This window comes from Hydra vulgaris, chromosome 14 (genome assembly GCF_038396675.1).
Source record: "Hydra vulgaris chromosome 14, alternate assembly HydraT2T_AEP".
NCBI lineage: Eukaryota > Metazoa > Cnidaria > Hydrozoa > Anthoathecata > Hydridae > Hydra > Hydra vulgaris.
Window position 1 is genome coordinate 14,925,815 of NC_088933.1, and position 22,994 is coordinate 14,948,808.

The following is a 22,994-nucleotide window of genomic DNA, read 5'->3' on the forward strand; positions in this document are numbered from 1 at the left end:
ATTATTGTGATATAAATCATACTAAACTGGTAATGTTTTATTTCATTGTTCTGAAGATTTACTTGAATGGCATAGGCTGTTGTGTTTACTTTATTTATTTTAACATTTATATCTACGTAAAGTTTCTTTTTATCATCCTAGCTTAGTTAACATCATACACTTTTTGTTGCTTCCAACTCAGTTCTTGCATATTTTGCACCATTTGATCTAAGTGTTAACTTTAATGTCAAAAAGGTTATGGAAAAAAGTAGCAACTATTACAGTGCAAATAAGTTACACTGCATTACAAATACAAAAACCTAAATAAAATTTTAAAAGCTATCCAAATCTGAATAAAAATTGCTTAAATAAGGCATAGCCTTTAGTTATTTTTGCTTATTTTAACATAATAGCGTTTACTATTGTAAAATGTATTTTTGTATTTTTTGTATTTTTTTTAGCTTTGTTTATTAAGATAACTTCAAATGTAACATTTTTATCGCACTTTTTGATTGTATTGCAGCATTAGTAGGTAATTTAAAAATTAGAGGAATCTTCGATAAACTTTGATTTATTTTGTTTTATAATTGAAGTTATAAAACAAAATAAACAGTTATTAATCAAAACATATCAAAGATTACGCTAATTTTTAACTCACCTACTAATGCTGCAAAACCATCATCAAATACGAAAAAAACAATACATTTGAAATCATCTTTACTTATAACGCTTAGGAAAAAGTAAACAGCGTTTCCAAAAAAAAAAGCTGTTAGCTAATTTTAGTAAGTGTTGCTACTGACAAGCAAAGATTTTAAATGCAGTCAAATGTAAGAAATGAAAAAAACGTGTTTTTGTTTTGTTTTTGTTGTTGTCTTGTTTTGTGATATGGTTTTTATGGTGTTCCAAGAAGCCTTTATGGTCATATTACAGAACACTGTAGAAGAGCATATAACTAGAAAGTTCACGCCTCCTTCTTTACCAATATTGCAAATTTGGCCAGAGCTAGCATTGAGCCTTGGAATACTTGGTTCTGAGCCAGAACTCTAACCATTGTGTTAATGAATGCAAAAATGTTTTTAATAATGTCATGTCATTCCCTTTATAAAAACATGTTTTTTAAATTGAACTCCTTTAAAGGCTCCTTTAGGATCTTAATGAATTATGACTTTAACAAAAGTCTCCTTTAAACCCGTACTTTAAGTAAATGGAAGTGTTAAAGCTCGGAAATTTAAGTGAATGCTCGGAAGTATTTATTAATACAAAATAGTTTAAAAAAAAGAGAAATTTTAAATTTTGAATAAGTTTTCAATAAATTTGATATAAAAGACTAAGAGTTTCAACTTCAATTCTTGCAAACATTTTTCTGTAAATGCACGTTGACATGATGAGGAAGAGTCATTTTTAACATTTTGTAAACATTTTGTAACATTATCTCTTCATATATACTTTATATAACTACTAGAATTTACGTTTAGTTTACATTATACCAGTTTAAATGAATTTCGATTAATTTTTTACAAATTAATCATCCTAATAACATATGCAATTACAATATGCACTGACACATACTCTATGACTATATACCTCATATGAACAATTATAAGAAATAAAAACATGTTATAACTCTCACCAACCCTTATTATATACTGCAACAAACACTATACTTACTGCTAAATCAATTTCAAATTATCACTTGATAGATACTAATCATACCGTATTGATACTAAGATGATAAAACAGTGTCCTATCATCTTAGTATCAATACGGAAATCTGTGGTATTAGTCCTGATGGAATACCCTGAGAAAAACCCTTTTGAGATAAAAAAAAAGGACACACTTCCAAAAAGATATTCTGGTGTACACACGTAGTGGATCCTCTTGCAGGATACCAGTCTCAAATGAAGGTTCTTTTGTGCTCATGTACCATTAGGCACGAATTCATTCATAGCCATCTGTGGGACATACATGAAACACATATCTATAATGTATGTTTATCTAGCTAATAATGAGGACCACATTGTCCTCGTTATTAGTTATAATGAATTCGTGCCTCATGGTACATGAGCACAAAAATACTTACCTCGTTACTATCTATAGAATGAATAACTCTGCTCCACCATATACACTTTTTATACATCAAAATTACGCTCTACACAGACAACTTTTATTATCATGTTTTTTGATAACTTTTACCATCCTTGATTTTTGTTTATTATTCTTGTTTATATTTACTTTATTTTATAATGATTAACTCTAGTATTTTATTCCTTAGCAGCTCTTTGTTTTCCACGGGACATCTGCCCTTTTATACTTTTTTTTTACTCTTCTACACTCTTTCTATTTTATTATGCATCTCTAAGGCGTCTCTTGCTCGGTGCAGCGTCACTAAAATGCATTGCACTTACAAAAATTGTTACATTTTAACATTTTATATGCTTTATAATACTTTTCAAGAGCAGATTAGAAGGAGCTGACTATATTTATACAAAAAACCCTGTTTAAATATTTTTTAATAAATAAAGTGTACAATTAACTTCTCAAAAGCTGTGTAAAAACTTTGTTAAAAGAAGGAGGAGTGCTTTGGATATAGTTAAGTCGATTGTAAATTGTGTAAAACTAAATGTTTATTATTAAATTCACAGTTAACAATTTCTTTTTTTTAGATTACTTAATTGTTACTGAATCATTTATGATTATTGGCTGTTTGACATACTTTCTTGCTTTCTTATTATGCGTGCGAAGTTATTTAAAGAAAATAAATCACATTTTCCCTGGAGTTGTACTCTGTGCAACAGGTAAAACTTAATGTTAAATAAATTTGTAAATATTGTAGAAAGTAATGAATTTTTAAAATTTATTTCAAAGTAATTAATTAAAGGACGTAAAATAAAATGAACTTTTTATTTATTGTTAGTAATGTTGCTATTCATTAAAAGGGACCAAGTCTGGTGAATACGGCGGGTGGGGTAGCAGCTTCAGCTAAGAGTATTAAATGTATCCTGAACTAGTTTTATTTTAGTGAAGTGGCATTTTCGTGTAAGAATTACTTTGTTTTATCTTCTAGCCCCTACTGGTCCTTATTTAACAAATGCAAAACTCAAATTGATTATTTACTTTCTGTGGCAATTTGTATTATCAGTTTCATTTGATTGTAGAAGCTCATATACCACATCTTTCTGATCCCACGAAACACAGAGTATTGCCTTTTTGTCAAACCAATCTAGTTTTAAAGTCAATATTGATGGTTATTTTGGATTAGCCCATAATTTTTTTCATTTAAGATCTTTAAAATAATCCAATTTTAATTGCCAGTACCATTTCGATGCAAAACTGATTTCATTTCGTGTCTTTAAAGAAAAGTTTTAGAAGTAATTTTTTTTCTTTTTATCTGACTTTCATAAAATTCATGAAGCACCCATTTTTCACACCTTTAATTTTTTCTCATAGCTTTTAAACAATCAAAAATTGCTTTTTGTGCAACATTTAAAATTGCTTTCACTTTCTTTTGCCTCAAGGTATCGTTTTCATCTAAAATTGCTTGCAATTCGGTGTCTTTAAATTTTCTTAAAGGTCTTTCACGTTTGCCATTACTCACATCAAAATTGACATCTAGAAAAAGTTGAAATTATCAATGAATTTTTTAATTCTCTTATATATATATATATATATATATATATACATATATATATATACATATATATTTATATATATATATATATATATATATATTTATGTATATATATATATATATATATATATATATAAATATATATAAATATATAAATATATATAAATATATAAATATATATATATATATATATATATATATATATATATATATATATATATATATATATATATATATATATATATATATATATATATATATATATATATATATATATACATTAGGGTGATGCAAAATTTTTAAGTTCAAAACTTTAGTTGTCCTCAAGCTTGCCCTTGTTCTTTTGACAATAGTAATTATTTTCCAAAATTTGAATCAAATCGGATGATATTTAGGGGTTGCTATGTTTTGTCACATTTTGGAATGAGGTTAAAAAAGTGAAAAAAAATTTGTTTTTTTAATTATTTATTATCAATTACATATTATTATGTGCTGGACTGTGGATGTTTAATGTTAAATAAACAATAATATAGTACTGTACTACTATGTTATCATATTAGGCAATAATAGATCGATTATTTTCATCATTCAATAGTCATGTTCATCAGGGTAGACTTAGATGAAACTGAAAATTCCTTCCGGTGAAGATCAACCAATCAAAGAAGAAACTGCTTTTGGTTTTCATCTTTCGCAACGCTTTTGTTGAAGGGTGTTATAAGTGCTATGCCTTGTTCCGCGCAGTCGTTGACGACCTTTATTTGACAAACCTTGTGCTTCATTTCAAGATATGTTGAATCCATTTCCTACTCTAAAGATTCTTTCATTAAAAATGATTCAGCTTTTTCTTAATCATTCTTCAAATCTAGATCCAAAAGTTCTGCGGTGCGTTATGTAACGAAGGAAGACAATGTACTGTGACAATTGATTGTGGCAGCATCAAATTTTTTGAGAGAGTTCTGTTTTGACCGTTGTTTCAGGCTGTTTGCCATGTCTCTCTTGGTGTTGTTGTCGACACCGGAATCAAAGAAAACCAATCCTATTAGAGGTTCAGAAAAATACAACAGATGGCGATGAAAAGCTTTTGTTGTATTAATTGCAATTGTACAATTTGGATATTCTTGAATTTGTTGAAGAAGCTTGGCATTATTGAATGGTGCTCGTTCAGCTTCATTCCAAAACTGTCCGAATAAAAATGCCACAAAAAGACTTATGTCTGGTATTCCTTTCTTATCATTTGTAGTAATAACAAATTAATCCTAAAACAAATATATCTTCATAAAATATAAAGCTTTTGCCATTCAACGTGCATTGTGTGTTGCACACGGTGCCCGAAACTTTACATTCAACTCCAATGTTGCAGTTGTTCCTCCAAGAAAAATAAGACACAAATTCAAGTGTTCTAAGTAATCATCAATGGGTTGTTGACCTTTTAATGCTTTACCATAATACACTACCATTTCTTCACGGAGTTTAAGAAAAAAATCACAGTTATACAATTCTTCATTTCCTATAGTGAACACCTCTTTGTTGATTGCTGGCCATTGCTTCTGGAAGCGGTTAAAAATTCCAACTTCAGGTCCTCCACTGCTTCTAAACGTAGTCATGAAAGTGGTGGAAAGCATAACTTCAAAGACATGGTGACTGCATGCTCTCAATATAAGATTACGGTTAAGATTCTGCTCTATTTTTGTGCAGGCACCAATGTTAAACCCAGTGTTGGATGAAGTAGTGTCAAAAACCAGTCTCTGAACAAGTTCTTCCAATTTCCAATCTTTAAGAGCCTTCATGCAAGCATCAGCCTGTTGCTCACCTCTATCAATCTTCGGAACACCCAGCAATTTTTTATCCCCATCACCAGTCACAAGGATGGCAGTTCTATCCACTTTTTTTTGACCACCAATGATATCAGGTAATAGCTTTCCATCACAATGCATAAGAAGGGGATAATCAGGAGAGAAATCAACCTTTTCAGCTGTAGTCAGCGCTTCACGAACAGATCACCTTTCTCTGCGGATTGTGCTGTACGACAATGATAAATCTTTTAGAGAGTGACCAAGAGTCTGTGCAACTGTTCGAACCACAAAGAGTGCACGGCGATTAGAAGTATTAACTCAATCAAGAGACGATACAACATTATTTGTTAGAACTTTCATCTTCTTTTTCGTTGAACCACTTGTGCTCAGTCTGCTGGAAGCGGAAGGAGTCTGATATTCATCATTATCCGAGAAACTTGAGCTACTTTCACTCACAATGTCAACTGCTGATGAAGAAGAAATGAGTTCTGTTTTTTCCATCAGTTCCGCTTGACTGCTTTGACGCCACGATTCCATTTTAGTTTCTCGGACTCTTTTCCGTGCCTCCCTAGCAGTTAAATTCCGATCAATTCCGTGCCTCCCTAGCTGTTAAATTCCGATCAATTCCTGCTATGCTACAACTTAATGAATCTTCTTGCTGCTGATGTTAAAGTAATTTATCTTCATCGTTTTTCTTAACTTCTGATGGATTTTTGGTTGATATATCAAATAGTTCTTCAAGGTCAGCATGGACAAATCCTTTTTTTATTTGACAGCTGTCCAATTTTGATCGTTGGTGTTTCTTTGAGGTGGAACTCTTCCTCTCTCCCATATAACAAGAAATGCTTCAATTGTTGCCTGAATACTTTTTTTCACTTCTTGTTTCTCTTCTATATGATAGAAGAGCAACCTCCAAAGAACATTCCTTTTTGAAGGAAGTTTGGCAGTCAACAGAGTTTGGGTAGGTTTACCAACAAGCCACACCGCAGCAGAAGATCTAGTGGTTGCCATATTAATTTCTATTCAAAATATATATATACATATATCTAAAATGAAAAAACAAATTTGCCAAATTTAAGAGAATCACAAAATTTTACCAATGGTTGATTCATTTTATAAAACATGGCAACCCCTAAAATTGCTTCTTTTAATCTAATTTTTGGTACACATGATTCTAGGTGATAAAAGAACACAGGTAACCTTTAGGAGAATGCTTTTTGTTAATTTTTTTTTTCTATTATAATCTGAATCACCTTAATATATATATATATATATATATATATATATATATATATATATATATATATATATATATATATATATATATATATATATATATATATATATATATATATATATATTAGATTATTATTGTTACATATCATATGGAAACTCATATGAAGTTTGAGTTTCCATATGGATTGGAATTTTGCAGCATGACTTTATTTTTTTCAATTTTATACTATTTTACAAAATACATATATGTTTTATTTTATTAAACTAAAACAGTGTTGAATGCCATATTTTTTATTGTAAAATATTTAAAAGTGTCTTAGCTAACTAAATTTGTATTAAAACTGTATTATATTTAACAATTCTGTTCAATGTCATCTTATCCTTGCGATTAATTTTGATAAAAATTCAAGAATTGCATTTTTATTGATTTGAAAATAATAAAAGTATCTTTAAAACTCATAAAAAGCTGTTTTTTTCAAAATTATTATTTTTGTTTATGCAGAGTTTTTTTTTTTTTACAGCTGTATTCCTGGCGATAGGGTTGAGTGTCTACACAAGGAAAACCTATAAAAATAAAGCAAAATTAAGCTGGTCTTATTTTATCGGATGGTGCTCGTTTGGAATTTCTACCATATCAGCAATTATATGTTTTTTAATGAAAAAGAACAAGCAGTTAACGTACTCTACTTTTTAAATACTAAAAAAAAATGTTTTGAAAAACCTTTTTTTTTTTTTCATAATAATAAAACTTTATTGTATGTTTAACATATATTTGAAGCTTAAATTAAAACCATTAATTATGATTTTTTAGTTTTCAGCCCTATCAATTTTTCTGTAAATGAACAAATTATTATAATAATGACAATTATAATATAATTACATATCTTAAAATGAAGGCTTTGCGTTCTTAAAATAAAGCACCGCTAAAAAACATTTAACAAGAAAGTTCACGCCTCGTTCCTTACCAATGTCGCTTAGTCGGCTATAGCCGTTGTTTAACCTAAAATTTCTGGGTTCAGAGCTAGAAATCTAACCACTATGCCACGGCTGCGTTGATTTTTTTTAAATTTTCTATACTTTTTATCTATATATATTTATTCCCTAGCAGTACCATAAAATACGAGTTTTTTAACAAACCGATCATTATTAAACTTATCTACTTCGAACCGATCATTTCTATAATTAATCCTTATATACTTCACTGTTTTTTTAGTAAAATAAATCAAGTTTTTTATTGTTAAAATACATTTTTAAAAGTTTTCTCATATAATGCATGTATTATAAAGGATCGTTTAACATTCGCCCGCACAATGGTCCAGTCTAGGAAAAGAAGATCGTCAGAGATTACTTGTAAAATTAAGTATATCAACTGAAAGTTCGTTTTAGGCCCTTATTCTAAATCTCAATAAAAAAGGAAGATTTAAAGATGTCTAAGTTTGAAAACATTGAATGGAAAGTGAAACTGGTGTATTTTATAATATGTAATGCTCTAAAAGCTAGAAGGTTTAGCTTTAATGTTAGACTTTATAATGAGTAGAAATGACAATCGAACTATCCTTCAGGATGCCTTGAATGAAGGTTGCATGTTTTACCCTGCCTAAAATTTTATTGTAAAATCTAAAAGTGATTGCATTTCAGATTCTGGAAAATACACCTTAAACAATAATGCTTCTATGAATCTTCTAGGACTAATGGATTACCTTTTAAACAGCATTTGGAAAGTTATAGATTATTCAAAAATAGCTGAATCTTGCAATGCTCTTATTTTACTATAAGAAAAGATTTGATTGCTTATCTAACGAGTCTGTTTATAAACAGAGAATTGAAGATGAAGAGGACGGATTGGCAGTTCCAGTTAAATAATCTTTGTTTCTTTTGTGTACAGTAACTGTGTTACTTAAATTACAGGATACTAATGTTGTTCATTAGACTAACCTCAAAACATCCTTAATTATTGTCGTCCTGTTTGAATGCAATACGTTCAAGAAAATTAGCAATTTGTTCAAGCAGAAAAAGATTTTTTTATGTCAGCTGATTTTAGAACAATAACCACACAAACACAAGTTAAAGTGTTTTACGATTAATGTGTACGTTTCTGCTCTTCCTTCTCCATTAAGTTACTTTTATCAAGTTTGCAAAATGTGTGGATTTTATTCGTAATAAAATAAAAGACTACTTACATTTTTAAATATAAAAGAATTGAAGAAAAAAAAAATTCAATTTTAGCTATAGAATTATTAATGAAAAGTTATTTTTTATTTAAAATCTCGATATAAAACCAATATTATGCGTTCTTTTAAGTTGCCGTATGCTCATGATGTTTTCCCATATGCACAGAATATAGAACATTTATAGTCTAAGTAACTATAAAACATATATCTCTCACGATTTCGGTTATTAATTGACCAAGAAGTCAAACTATTGAAATCAGTATTCATAAAAATGAATTTTAACATATAGATCTAAATATAATTGCAAAAAGCATCTCACATGTTATGTACTTGGTTTGTTATTTCAGAATTTGTTTATTCTTCACATTGATATTTGTAATATTCGAAGGTGCGCGATAAATCATGGAAAATATTAAACTTCTAAATCATGGAAAAAATTATCATATAACATGTGTCAAATGTTGCGCCTACTTTTTGTCTCTGGTCATGTCCCTGGTGTGCTAAGTTAAATATTTAAGCAATCTATTACCATATATGTGAAACTTATCGTTTTTTTATTTACCTATCCTATAATTATTTTTATTTACCTATCCTTACTTAATCCTGTGTTTCGATTAATTATGATTGAACTTAAATTTTACTAATTGAACTTAAATTTTAAAACCTAAATAAAAATCTCGACTTTAAAAAAATATATACATTTAGAATACACTTATTCACTACCTTTATTTATAATTATAAGACGATGAAAATAGGTATTTTAGCGATTCCGGAACACAACAAAAATAGTTAACGTTAGACAAAAAACACATATTTTTTATGAGCTTTAATCTCTTATATCTTTCTTTATAATTAAGTCAGAACCTGAAGGTATTTTGGATCAATTAGTTTGAATCAATTTCTTTTTAACCATGTATAGAAAGTACGAAATTTCATATGGCTTCACTTATATATTAGTCATGTCTTAAGACCACTATTGATAAAAAAAGCTTGCCGTTAGAACGTTTGGTTCCTTACATTTAAAAACATTTTAGAAAAGTTGTTTTTGAAGGTAAGGACCAAAAGACCTAAGCACCAAAACACATCAAATTTGTTTAAAAATTTCCATATAAAATAAAAAAACGATTAGAAATCTAACGGAATGGGAAACCTTTTTATTTTTATACACAAATTCTTAATTCTCAGCATTTAAAAACTTTAAGGTTGGTCTATATAATAAAAAAAAACACTCTAAAGATTCCCTGTCAAAAAAGCAAATATTGCCTTTCCTTTATTCAAATCAGTATTTATTTATGTTTTCTTAAGGAATTAGTGCTTTTGGATTTTTGTTTAGAAAGTTACGTATATTAGGTCTTTTTGTTTCCTTTCTATATCGTTTGTTTGGTTTTTGCGCTAAATTTATTGCGCGAATATTGCGCGAGATTTTTGATGTGTTCTCATTTCTTTCGATGCCATTTTACAGCTGTTTTTCTAGACTTAAGTACGAGGGGTTTTGTTAAAAAATTGTCTGCTTTTTTAGCACAAAAAATCCAATTACTTTGGATCCACCTAACTTTTACCGTTAAAAGGTCCCTGAACTTTTAATTTTTGTTTATTTCTTTACAACCATGTTAATCATATATGAAAATAAAAAAATCGACAAAAATAAAATCTCGTGGAATGGCTACTCATGTTATTATTAACAATAACGTTGTACTAAATACTCTTATATGTGTAATTAACCTGCAGCAAAAATCAATGTAAGGAACTAAAATAAAGTAGAGAAACTCATGTATACTAATTTAAATGATTTACAAATGATCACTTTCTACGAGGTCAATATCAATTTATAATTTTGTGAAAATTTTTGCTTTAATTTACAACACTTAATCTGTTATAGTTATTTTCCTATTTTCTTCTGATTTTAGGTTCAACTTCGATAGTTCTTTAGTAAGTATTGCTGTTAATTATCAAATGTCAAAAGCTCGTTTTTTTTCTAACTAACATATTTTCAAAAATATCATTCTCTACATTCTTTTTTTTGATTGTAATTATCTTTTAAACAGTTACAACTATCCACTTCCTGCTTTCTTAAAGCCAGATGATGTTTAATAACACAGCCTATATAAGCAAAGATTTCAGAGCTCCGATGCTAATGACGAGCTTGTGCTTATTTTTGCGTTTGTTGCATTGAGATTGAGGTTTAATTTCAAATAGACAGAAATATATTCTTCTGGAGGGTAACACAACCGTTTAGATTTACATAAATTATATAATTACATAAAGTAAGACGAAAATACTTCATTTCCTGCTGTCAGTTTCCACATTCTTGTTTGTTTTTAAGAGTGACTGGTACACTTGGAATGTACATAATAAGCTAGTGCCTCATTGCTACTCCACTGCCTGCAACTACATATATCATTACTAGATTTTCTTTGCTCTGGTGTTTCTTTACTATTTCTTATAGAAGCTGCTACGTTTTTCAGTTCATTGGCACTCTGCGATTGCAATAAGTTTTCAACTGTACGTCTTTTTTGGCAACCTTGAGACCGACTTCTTTTAGATGTCGTGGAAGCGTAGGACGGATGCAAATTCATTTTAAATTCTAAATTACCACCCTCTAACCAACTTTTGTTTTTATTTAAAAAGCTATCCATAAATTTTATGGCTGTATACCACTTTTCCACAAGTTTAGCTGATATGCTTCTAATTTTCTATTGTTTTTTTAACCCAATTTAAAATTTTTTTTATATAAAAGTACATTTTCTGATTTTTTTTTTATTTTTCAGTAGTTCTTAATGAAAGAACTTTATTTTTAATATTTTGGGGCCTAATGACTTGTTTTTTTTTAAGGGAATACTACTAGCCTAACTACTGATTAAATTATTTATTGTTAATTATAATATTTTGTTGGAGTAGGTTACTTGTAAAAATAACCTATCACTCTCACAAACCTAATAAGGAAACTGTGAAGCAGGCCATAAATACTAAAGAGAACACTATTTTTTTCTATAAAAGGCTACGAGCTTGTTTTAGTTTTTTAAACGATAAGAAAACATTTGAAAATATCTTTTGAAATAGCATTAGCAACGCAAAGAGAAACTTTTGTTGATGTAACTGTTTTTCGAAATTTTTAATTTTAATATTGCTATATTTATTTCACACTTCAATGTTTTTTTCTTCTAAACAATATTTATTTACAGCTTCTACATAGTTCATTATTTAGTGTTTTAAATTAAAAATTTCTGATGGTTCCGATGATCCTAACTCAGATAATTCAACTTCCTAATATAAAAACTCTTTACTTCTTCTGAAGGCCTGAGCAGAAGAACTGATAAAAGGATATTAGGATCTTATTGAACGGTTAAAAATAGTTTTAAAATTTGTTTGTCTCAAACATTTAAGACCATGTAGCTCAAGATGTTGTCTATATTACTTTTTTTGGCATTTAGATGCATCTTCGGCTAAATAACCCAAGAGAACTGGTGAGTTTACCATTATTTCATCTCCATGTGCAAGAACTTTGTAAACTGTTGACGATATTTTATATCAATCATACTAATCTCAATATCGACGATTTACTATTTTGCAAAATAGCTTAAATAAATCTGATTTTAATGTTTGCTGAAAACTTATTGCAATTAAGACATTTTTGAATATTTTAATAATTGTCTAAAACTTTGCTTAGTTCTTTTGGTCAGAGAATGCTTTTCTGCAAACATTTACGGTTGTAGATGTTCCTGCTCCACTAACTGCAGAGAAATCAACTCTGAGCTTCCTTTTGAACATTAATTATTGAATGAATTTCTTTTTGTTGCCGTATGATGTCCTGAATTCTTTGCATACTCTCCATTTTTTGAATTCTTGAAATGAAATTCAAATGGCCCCCAAAACCTTACAAGATGAGGCATCAAGTTAGTCCAAAAAAATTTATTTTGTGAATTCGACGCACTGAGCCTCAAAAGTGTTACAATTGCAAACATGCCTAAATTTTGACTATCAGCAGAATCAGAAACTGCTCAGTTGTACAAAGCTTTTCCGGAATATACTTCATACTCCAACAGTATATTTGCAAGATATTTTCACTTAGTTTGTTACTAATATCCTAACAGTACATTCCCCCTCCCCCCTCATTTTTACAACTCTTTTAGCGATGTGATTGTCCTGTGGACTACACAACTTATATGCTTTTTCAATTGTTGAATAAGATGGATATTCTATTTTTAATGCCTGTTGTACTCGTTTATAGCCAGATATGATAAGATCTACGTAAATTATTATTGTAGCGGGTTCTTCACTTGTCATTTTATTGTTGTCACGTGTCAGCTGAACAAACATATGGTGTGAATCTTTATGATTTTTGATATGTTAACAAATTGAACAAAGAAAAATCTTTTTGGCTGTATACCTTTTTCGGGGTCTCAGTCATGATATTTCAATGTAATTAAAACTTTAATTAGATAATTATTGGAAATAATTATCTAACCAAATGTTAATTTTCAAAAGTAAACTATTATTTTCAATTGATTATTGAATGCAAAGTCTAATTTGGACATTTGATCAAAACAAAAAGTTGAATATTAGCTATATTCCAGGTAGTGCAAACTTCAAATAAATATTTCTCACATTGTTGCAAAAATTCGAAGGTAAATTATTAATTCCTTATAATTCTACTCTTTTCGATACCTTTTGATACCATATTTTTTGCGAGTTCACAGAAGTTAGAAATTGTGGTTTAAACCATTTTTATAACATGACATCATAAATTTGAAAAAGAAAAATGTTTTTCTTCACGAGCATCTTAAAACATATATAGTTATTTACTTTTTAACAAATAAAATAATTAGCAGTAAATTATATAAACAAAAACATAATTTTTCAAAAAAATTTAAATTTGGTAATTACTTTCGACTTTTCTGGTCACTATCTAGAGTTAAGAGTAGCGGGATCTCGAAATCCCGGGACTCCACGGTTTTTAACAATCCCGATATCAAGAGATAATGCATTTAATCTCGAAATTTTTTTTCTAAATCCTTTTTGGTTGAACATTTTTAAATTAAAATTTTATCGGTATTTATTATGATAATTGAAATTGGATTGCATTTACATTCCTAAAATTAGTTAGTGCTTAGTCACCCTATTCAAGTTTCTTATAATATTTATGTCGAATAGACATTATTTGTTTGTGACTATTTTATAGTACCAGTTTAATCAAATTAAAATTGCTAGTTATTTCATTAGAAAAGAAAAAGGGCAGACACCATGATGGTATTAAGTTTGGTTTGTATTAAATTTATTTTACAGATGTCTGGTATTAAGTTTATTTTATAGACTTGCTTTTCCTTGAAATTAACTTTATACCAGCTACTATTTTAGCAAACACACCAGATGAACCATCACCAACAAAAAAAGAAAAAGGTAACCAATTATTTTCCGATATTGGAGTTAGAAGAAAAATTACTTCTTTCCACTGTCATGTTAGTGGTTGTAGATTACCGCAAAAAAAAAATTTAGTTACTGAAATAGCTGGTAAAAAATACTGATGGCGGTGAAAGAGAAAGGATTTCTTTACCTTTTGATGAATGGACATCACTACATAACCGTTGCCGATATTAGTTTGCATACACAAAAATATCAGTTTTGGAGCTTAAGCCTAATTCGTATAACAAGATCAACATCTGTAGATAAGTTTATAGTGAAACAGGTAAGGGCGAAAGGATATTGTTGGTATTATGTATTATGAATGACGGAGCAGGAGTTATGAAAAAAGTTGGGAGAATATTACCTGTAAATCAAAAGTTATGTTTTGCCAATGGTGTCCAACTGGTTGTTATTGAAGTACTTTATCAAAAGCAGGATATAGAAAAAAATAAATAAAAAACACAATATCTTGCAGAAAAATGTTGCGGCTGAATTTGGAAAGCATATAACTCTAATGTAAGACTGAAAGACTAGACGGAACAGTCTGTTCTAATAAAATACTGCAAAACTGTTTCATCTATTCTTGCAGTCTTTTATTAGAGTTATTTGTTAAACCTTAAGCGCGTCTATTTATTAAAAAGTTGTTTACAAGAGGCATTAATAGACATAAGTCTAACGGAAGGTTAATCTTTGGATTTACTTGTTAATAAGATTAAAACTGTATCCCCTATCATAAATACACTAGACCCAGTAAAAGCAAATGTTGAAACCTCTTACTGTCAGCTAAATTTTTACAGCCGATGTTGCCGTAACCGTTATGTTAAAAAAGTTTGAAGATAATAAAAACATAAGTCAAAAGTTGCATTCATCTTTTGATCTTCGAATGCAACAAAAGCATACCGATGTATGTGTGATCCTTCAGTAAGTGCACAATAATAGAACCAGCATTCAGTTCAAAAATTAAATAGAGCTAGTAGCAGATCTTCAACAGGTCTTCAATAAAAAGTCGCAAATTAACAGTTGAGTTACTCAACTATAAATTTGTGACATAACAGCGTATGTGTCTGAATCTGAATTTAAACTCTCTGTTTCAAATGATACACTGATCAAAATTATTTCTGATTTTTCTAAATCTCCGTCTGAATCAATTATTTTCTGCTCTTAAAAAGATCAAAAGAACCACAGACGAACTTAATAAAGCTATAAAAAACACATTTGCCCGGCATGCCAATCCGTTGTGAAACGCTGTCGATGAAAAACCAAAAAAAAATGCCGTTGTTTGAAAATGGAGGAAGATTATACGCTCTTTTGCAAAGAGCGTATTATTTTTTAATGACTTTTAAGCCCACCAGTGCAGAACCTAAACGTGTTTTTTATGCAGCCGGCCTTTTTGAAACAAAAATAAGAAGTCGTCTGGGCAAAGGAACTTTGGATGTGTTCTGTTTCCTTAAAACGTATTTTAAAAATAATCAAAAACAATTACATATGTATATTATATCTATAAAAATGACGAGTTCTCCGTAACATAATAGTAAGTATGCATAATATTAAAATACCTAATAGTTTCCTTGTAATTTAATAAATAGTTTTTTTATTTTAAATGTTTTATTAATTTTATTAAAATTTCACTTAAATAATGTTAAAATCTTTCAAAAGCGTGTATTTAAAAATCTCTGGATTAATCCCATGTTAGGGTTAATGTATTCCCAAAATCCCAGGATAAAAAATATACCTTGGTAATACAAACATTATCACTATATAACATTACTAGAGTAAAACTAGTTTGGATTTTTCTTAATCTAAGTATTTTAAAGCAATTTCAAAATACATATAATTAAAATTTAGTTTTTCAAAAATGTGGAACAACTTATTTTGTATTTTGGCCATCCTAAAACATAAAGTTCGCAGACGGAGAAATTTTTATATTTAAACACATTATTGTTGTGGTCATACTATATAAAAAAATTAGCTTATATATATTTGGATAAAGTTAGTTCCATGCTTTGAAATTAAAAAAACGAAAAAGAAACTATAATTTGTGTACAGTTTTATTTAAATCTACGTATGCTAACTATTAAATTTTCAATAAAATACATAGTAAATACCCTCTAACGTTAAATTCATCACAGCAGAGTTAATTATTACTCACAACTAATTACTTATGCGTTTTTGTTACACAGCAAAGTTGCAGCTTACTTTTTTACAAAAATATCTTAATCTTTATATTGTATCTTTATGATATAAGTGATACTTAAACGCTAATGGTTCAACATTTAAAAATGCATGCACTAATTGACTCTTGGAATTTTTTTCCAGGAAGTAATCAGTAATTCCACGTGATTATTTACTTATTGACTCCTTGAGTTTACCTTTGTCCACTTATATTGTATGATTCGATTCACTGTGCGCCGAGGACCGTGTCATCAATTTAAAATAGCAAATTAGTTACAATAAATAATTGATTCACAATAAGTCACGTACTGGTGCACCAGGATACCTGGAAAATCCCGGTAAGTCCTCATAAAAATTATAAGACATGGGCCCCCTACCAAATAGGTACCTGTAGTTTCAGTTAAATTCAATAATTTCATTTTATAACCACTTTTTTTATTTATTCTCTTAAATATTACATTTTTTTACTAATACAAACTATTAAAGTAATAATTTGAATAAATTGAAAATAGTTTATAATGTTAAATTTATTTAATACTTGTTGTGGTGAACCTAATTAATGTTATATACTTATATATAAAAAATAATAATATTAACACAGAACTTTGAAATTAGTACACACAAAAGTCGATGTAAAAGTGGCCTATTATTGGAATAATGAGACACTTAAACTTTATGAAATTTCTGTTACTAATGATTTTTGTAGGATAACTGGGGGCAAAGCAAGACATTAGGCTTTTCTAGCTTTGTACAGAATTTTTTTGAAATGATACAGTAACTTTGTTTTATTAAACTAAAAATTTCATGTTTTTTTCATGTTTTAAATTAGTTTCCATCAGTTTTTTCCATAGAAACAGTTTTTGACATAGAAAAGTGGGTTTAAAGCTTACGATTTTTTTGTATAATTTCCTACACGAACAGGGTTCGTGTTGGAACACTTTGAGCCGTAATAGCCTGATAGAAGTAAGGAAGAATTAACTAGTAAGATTAAGTGGTATTATCAGATTACTATAATTTGGACAGATGTCCAGTATAAAAATGAAGATTATAAAAAAAGAAAAAGTAAAAAACTGAAGCTTTAAGAAAAAAAGTTCCATAATTTCTCTCTTATATCACAAAAAAAAAAAAAAAGAAAAAAATTATATTCTAATTGATTGTATTGGTAATTTGGCATACGATAGACTAACCAAGTTTTGTTTACCATTTTAACCATTAACCATCAAGCACCCTCCCTCAACGACAGAGACATAAACAAAACTTGGTCAGTCTATCATATGTCAAATTACCAATACAATCAATCAGAATATAATTTTTTTTTTTTTGTGATATAAGAGAGAAATTATGGAACTTTTTTTCATTTCTAAAACTTTCTCAAAACTTGAAAATATGACCTAAGCAATTGTAACGATATATAAAAACAATATTGACGATTACTTTTTTCATATTTAATGTTACACAAAAGTATAGTATTAAATTTTTTTACATAGTTAAATAGTTAAAAAAAACAAAAGTAACTTTAAAAACAAGATTTTAGGTATAATTTTATAATTGTTATATATGTTCGTGTATCTGAAACTAAAAACGCTTTTGAAATATATCGCCAATACAATTCAAATAATTTCAAAAAATTTATGAAAATGACGTGGATGATAAAACTTTAAAAAAATCAAAATTTCTTTATTGCATCTTTAAAAAATCCAGCTGATTCAATTGAAATAAACTCCAACATTGCACTATGGTTTCTGAGAGCCGATTTTTTGGCAGATTTATTGGCAAAAAAATTGGCAGAACCCAATTTTTTTAAGATCTAAAGAAGATTTTTTTTAGTGGTACCTTAAAGTAAATCCACCAAAGTGATAATAAACGTGGTCTATTTTTAAATTAATTGCCTTGTTTGTTTTTAATATGCACTCAAATTGGGGATATTTTTAATCTCAGCTTAGTTTGCAGTGAGTTAGCGTAAAGTGAGTTGTTTAATAATGCATAACTTTTGAAATAAATAACATTTTTGATTGCTGTACAGAAAATTATTTTCATACAGTTATATACTTTAAAAATAATTAATTAAATTAAATTACTGCGTTATTATATTGATTATATAAAAGAAATAAGCGCGTCTATAGAATTTTATTTTGCTTGACATTTTTCAAAACTTTGATTTGACTTTTAAAAAAATCTTTGTATTTCTCTAAAAATATTTTTACACGATTAAATTTTGGTAATGTTCAGGAATATATTCCAATCTTTAAAACTGGCTCCTAGTTGCCCTAATTAAAAATATATCTTTTTTTTTGCAGTGATGTTCCGTTTCAAATACGAGAATTTATTTAATGTATGGCTAGCAAAGAAAGATATAAATAAGAAAAAGTCAAATGTTTTTGAGCACGTCATTCAAATAGTTGGAAGTGATGAAACAGTAGTTATTAGCAATGATATTCAAAAGAACATATGTCGTTTGTGCAATTCTTTTAAACAAAAATGGTCAGATTGCCAAAGAACAATATGCCGACTTAAAAGTAAAAACTCAGATTGGTTAAAAAGAGAAATTACATTTACTGATGATACAATTCCATCAACATCTTCAAGTCAATCAATTCCATCAATATCATCTGGACGACCAAGGTTATCATATACCGAAAAATTGGATTGGGCCAAGAGATTGGAAGCATCAGAGTTATGCCGGGATAACTTGCAGAAAACATCTCTTATATTACAAGCAGCAGGTATGGCTGCACGTCAGTAAAAGAAACGTGATTTAGCATTAGTTCTAAAAGAATTGAACACAATTCTTTTAGAACTAATGCTAAATCACGTTTCTTTTCCATCTCGGCCAACTAAAATTAAAAAAACTATATTTTCACCCAAAAAAGAAACAGTATGTTATTCAGGCGAAGAAGCATTACAATTAATTTTGGATTCTAATTTAAGTAAACAACAGTATCAAAACATTAGACAAGGAGCTGTTATCAAAAATTGTAAAATGTATCCAGATTACAAAGAGATTTGGAAATGTAAATCAGCATGTAGACCAAATGGTGTATCAACTTCCGATATCATTGGACAAGTACCATTAAAGAATTTGTTAGAGCATAGTGAAACGTATTGTACAATTACAAGAAGAAGTGATTTTTCAGCACATGGAATCCATTATTACTAACGAAATTATAGCCGATATGATATTTAGTTATGGTTTTGATGGCAGTTCCGGTCATTCTGCCTATACACAAAAATTTGATACAGCTGGTTGTCATTCTGTCTCAAATTTATTTGTGATAACTGTTGTACCACTTCGTTTGAACGCAGAAGATAATAACATCTTATGGAACAATCGCACTCCTCAATCTGTGCGGTTTTCTAGACCTTTAAAAGTCGAATACATAAAGGAATCCACAGAACACATTTTAAAAGAAAAACAAGATATTGACGGGCAAATAAATAAGCTAGAGCCAATAACAATTTATTTCTCTAATAATAAAAAACTTCAAATCAGCTTTACTTTATTTATGACGCTAATTGATGGCAAAATTTTGAATATATTAACTGGAACAAAATCAATTCAAGCTTGTCCTAAATGTGGAGCTACTCCCAATGATTTTGTTAAAGTGCAGCAATTCAAAACCGCCGAATTATTTATGCCTAAACCTAATACTTTACAGTATGGCATTAGTCCACTGCATGCTTGGATACGATTTTTTAATGCATCTTCCACATATCATACAGATATGATTTATTTAATGGCAAATTCGAGGTAAATGTAAAAATTCTTTTTGTAGAAAAAAAGAAACTCAACAATTTACACCTGTACGTAGATAAACCAAAAGAAGGTGGTTTTGGAAGTACTAACAACGGCAATTCTGCACGCCGAGCATTTGAAAATAATAAACAATTTTCCGAAATAACTTATGAAGAATTTACGTGGATGAAGAATTTACGTGGATGAAGAATTAATAAAAAAATTTAAAACTATTCTTATGTGCATTTCTTTCCAGTATCAAATTAATTTATAAGATATTTATTATTTTAGATAAATTTGAAAAATATTGTTTTGATACGGCAAAACATTATATGTCAAAATATCCTTGGTATCCGATGCCTGCAACTGTACATAAAGTTTTAATACATGGCAGACAAATTGTAGAAAATACAGTACTTCCAATAGGTTATTTTGGTAAAGAAGGGTCTGAAGCTAGGCATAAAGTTTTAAACAAGATAGACAATTTCATGCTCGTAAAACCAGTAGAAAAAAAAATCTAGAAGATACTTTTCATAAAGCCCGAGATACCTCAGATCCTATCATATCCAGTATTAACTTAAATGGAAGAATTCAGAATCATCTTAAGTTACCTCTTCCTTCTAAGGTAATAAGTTTACTAACAGAAATGCCATCTAATTCCTTGCAACATCAATATAGCAAAAGCGAAGAGGGTAGTGAAAGGGATGACGACTATGACAATGCAACTTCCGACGGGACTTAATTTCCGTAAACTATTTATTTACATTGGATAATGAAATATAGTTAAAATTTAACTAATTTTTTGAGTATGAATTTATCTAATGATAATTTTTACAACAGATATAAATAAAATATATTTACATATTATATATACATATATAATATGTAAATATATTTACATATTATATATTGTATATAAATATATATATATATATATATATATATATATATATATATATAAATATATATATATATATATATATATATATATATATATATATATATATATATATATATATATATATATATATATATATATATATATATTTAATCATATAAAATTTAGTTATGAAATATTTTGAACATATTGCCAATCTTGAAAAACAAAAATTATTAGCTATTTTGTTTTTAAATTGAAGTTATTAATTTATGCCAAAAAATCGCGTCTCAGAAACCATAGTGCATTGTTTTAGGCAGTATATAAAGAAATAAATTGAGTTGGACATTTAATTTGTGACTTACCAAGCATTCTTTACTTTCGAAAGCGCATTTTCAGTAAAATGACGCAGTTTGTTATTATTATGACCAACATATCTGGAAGTGAGCAAGCATTTTTAATTTCTTTTTTAGGAACTAGATTAAGATGCTGCGTTTTTTTGCTAGTCGTCATTATTTACTTTAATAACAATAAATAAGTAAAAATAAATAAAACAAGTTTTTTTAGTAAACAGCTTTTGAAAAGTAAACATTTTTTAATGTAATCAAAGAACGGGAGCAAATTTTCTTTTTTAGATTTATTAAATTAAAACTATTTTACAATTTTGATACAATATTAACAGGTAATTATGAATAAATTTGTTAAATAAAGTTTGAGAAAGTTTAATTACATTATTTACATACTACGTAAATATATTTAAAACATTTAATTTTGACAAATTATTAACCTCCTGTCAATAATTTGTGAATACTAAATCCTTTTTCGATTAATATGGATATTTTATGAAGGATATTTTATAATTAAAATCTTTTCAATAAGTTGCATCTTTTTTTGTCTCTAACTAAAGTTATAAGCAGTTTTCAAGTGGCATGTAAAGATTTTTAAATTTCTTAAGTTATATAGATCAGGTTTGTACAAAATTAGAATGTCCACTGAAAATGTTTAGACTTCCTTTTTTTTTACATGTAGCGACCAGACTACGAAGGCCCAAAGTTATTTTTTCGAAGTCAAAAAATTTTTATAATCAAACTGCGCTGGCGTTCAAAAGCTTGTCCACTATTAAGTGTGTATGAACAACCGTTAGAGATAATACTGTGAAACTTAAAATTTATCAATGAACGTTAGTCTAGTTGAGAATCGTACACAAAATATTTTATCAACTTGGTACCTCTCACGTTTGGAGTGGGAGGGAGAGGAAGAGAGGTAGGAATGAAGTTAAAGGGCTTTTCGTTCCCAGCCTTCAATTATCGCAATTTTTTGCAAACCATCATTGTATGACATAACTATAAACATACAAATGTTTGGAGTTTGCTCCATGTCTGGAAGTTAGCAATCTCAAAACACCAAAAAATCCTGGATCCGTCACTGATCGCAATGATCAAGTTTTTACGGTGATGAAAAACAATTTAAAAACTAAATCAATTATCAACCGCAGGAGAGAACAATAGTAACAAACCATACGATAAAAACAACGATAACAAGATGTATTAAAGTAGGGTTGTTCACCGTAAACAAAAACTTCGCTTTTCTATCATCCGTATTTTAAGTTGCTATTGCGGAAGTTGTACTTGCGCAAATTTACTTTCCGAAACGTATTATACGAAAAAGATAAATGATAATAATTCCGTAAAAACCATTTAGGAAAAGAAACTTGCGAAACAATAATTTTTACATTTTTTATCAAGTTAAAGAACAATTAAAATATTATTTAGAAACTCATTTTAAAAATTTTAAATCAAAGTTTCATTTATATGATTTAAGACGAATGTTTTGACTATTTTAAATATTAATTTCGTTTTTTTTAAACTTTCAATTAAATTAGCAGTTTTATAGTCAAAACTAAAGTTAAAAAATAAAAAATTCCTTTTCACGAAAAAATAAAAAATTCATTTCCACGAAACATTTCCATGTAAATAAATTGTCAAATTTTTATCAAAGAATTTTT

The 22,994-nt window shown here is 28.4% G+C and overlaps 2 long non-coding RNA genes across 3 annotated transcripts in view; one reads left to right on the forward strand and one right to left on the reverse strand.

The window, feature by feature from the left end:
• The window catches only part of LOC136090556 (uncharacterized), a 24,111-nt gene extending 16,678 nt beyond the window's left edge, over positions 1 to 7,433 (forward strand). For both annotated transcript variants that reach the window (XR_010643510.1, XR_010643511.1), the window contains exons 2-3: positions 2,643 to 2,774; positions 7,158 to 7,433. This is a non-coding gene — a long non-coding RNA (uncharacterized LOC136090556). The remainder of the gene's footprint in view (positions 1 to 2,642; positions 2,775 to 7,157) is intronic.
• Positions 2,820 to 21,446, reverse strand: LOC136090557 (uncharacterized). Its single transcript, XR_010643512.1, has 2 exons — positions 21,355 to 21,446; positions 2,820 to 3,588 (listed from the first exon to the last, which is right to left on the reverse strand). It is a non-coding gene; the product is annotated as an uncharacterized LOC136090557 (long non-coding RNA).
• Between the last annotated feature and the right edge of the window lie 1,548 nt (positions 21,447 to 22,994).